We start from the raw sequence: 2,253 nt of genomic DNA on the forward strand, positions 1-2,253 counted from the left end.
GGCCAAGAACATATTGCAATTGCTATTTCAGTTGATTTGCTATCATTTAAATATAGTTATATGTTTTTAGAATATTTCTCACTTTTCATGCGATGTTGTTTATTTTGGTATTCGTAAGTGTTTCCCGATTCAAAATCCACATTTGCTTGAGGGAATTTGGTGAAGAAGTCTAATATTGTCTTCGACAAGATTCAAACAATCAAATTTAACAACTAAATGCACGTGGTAACCGGAAATATATAGACTATTCTAATAATTTTCCAGAATGGCCAATCTTCAAGTCTGTCAAATGTGCACAAAGTTATGTTAGGCATACAGTTGGACATATCATATGTATTTATACGTAATTTATATTCAGCAGCGTTACGTGCATTCAAATGTGTTTTTTCTGACTGTACAAAAATGTAAGTCAGATTATTTATTGCATGCTTGAGCATGCAAGCATGCACGGGCGCTACGCCACTGCCAATTGCATGTCTGTTTGCCCCCCCCCCCCCCCTCCTTCATTTTCGTCGACTGAAATGTTCTAAAAATGCACATTTGAAAGAAAAAATGGTCCTCCTGCACAATTTTCGTACTTCAATTTATAAAATTTTCCGCTGCGCGGCACATTTCCTAAAACGCTCAAGTACACAATTTTCAAACTTTTAATAGTACAAATTCAATACACCTGAACTAGACTAAAAATGTCCATCGAGGGATAATACTATTTAAAAAATGTCTCTTAAAGATTAATTTGTTTATATGTCTTAACAAGACAATTAATTCATTATTATTTTGTGTTACACAACAATGTGCCGATGGTGTGTATAGCCAGTATTAGGATTGCTTATGATATGAAGACATTCACAATTATCATTTCTAAATGCAGGTAACTTTAAATCGAAAAATTGAAATGTTAAGAACGCTTTAAAATCATTAAAATACATCGTAAAACTCATCTCAGCCATTCTAAATCGTAATACTTTTTCCCCAGGAAATACTTTTTCCCCCGGGACCCCCCCCCTACCCCCCCCCCCCCCCCGGACCCCCCAAACACCAAAATCTATTATTTCTGAATGCAGGTAACTTTAAATTGAAAAATTGAAATGTTAAGAACGCTTTAAAATCATTAAAATACATCGTAAAATTCATCTCAAGCCATTCTAAATCGTAATATTTTTCCCCTAGGGACCCCCCCCCCCCGGACCCCCCAAACACCAAAATCTTGCGCCTTCCGCCCTTGCAAAATCATCAAAATGCATCGTAAAACACATCTCAGTCGCTGTAAATCGTATTTTCCCCCAATTTGCCCAATTGGCGTATTCATTAGTATCCTGTTAGCGACGCCACTGTCTATAGATGTGTACAAGGATATAAAAAGTATATATGGTTGTTGAATTAATCTCCTCCTGTAGGTGCGCGCGGGGACTTTGCAAGGTAAATCTACAGGATGACATTCCATTCCACAATCATCGTTAACTACAGGGTAATTACCCATTACAAGAGTTAGGTACAAAATGCGCATCTCTGCAACCCCATCATCTCTGTGACATGAGAAATTTCTTTCAATTATTGCGATTAGGCATATCGGCTAATGCTTTAGACATGAAGGAGTTATGCCCCTTCTTTGACCAAAGTTTTCATATGATCAAGCATTTTCTGTCAAATGAAAACCTATGGAAATATCTGTGTTACCCTGGTCAACACCAGCCGCAATATACCACTCAGCTAGGGAGAACTTCTCTTAAGCTCGATCGGTAGAGCATCAGACTTATATATATAAAATTCTGCGCTCTGGTGCAACTCTCTTGTCTCTACAAAAGTGAAATGAAACAAGACAGACAAAGATGATTCCTTATATATTTCATGGCAGGGACAATTAACAATATGAAGACCTATGGAGTACAGTACAGTGTCTCATGCTAAGGTCATCCTCGATAGTCCAGGGGTTACTATCACTGATGTTATAACCACCCCTGAACTATCTTATGTACATCAAAAGAGCTGTATAATGGTACACTGTGGTTGACAGTGTGACTTTGAAGTTGGGTAATGCTCTCTCTATAATCTTGAAAGGCAACCTCTGAAGGCCTGTGATTGGTCAGAATTTTTTTCCTGAACTGCCTTCAGTTTTACGATTAGATGGTACAGGAGTGGATATATAATGTCAGTGATAGTAACCCCTGGAGTATTGAGGATGACCTAAGGTATATTTCAGTCCAAAGGAACAAAAGATGACTAGCTATGTATAAGAATATAACCCAAGACAAG

This window comes from Argopecten irradians, chromosome 12 (assembly GCF_041381155.1).
Source record: "Argopecten irradians isolate NY chromosome 12, Ai_NY, whole genome shotgun sequence".
NCBI lineage: Eukaryota > Metazoa > Mollusca > Bivalvia > Pectinida > Pectinidae > Argopecten > Argopecten irradians.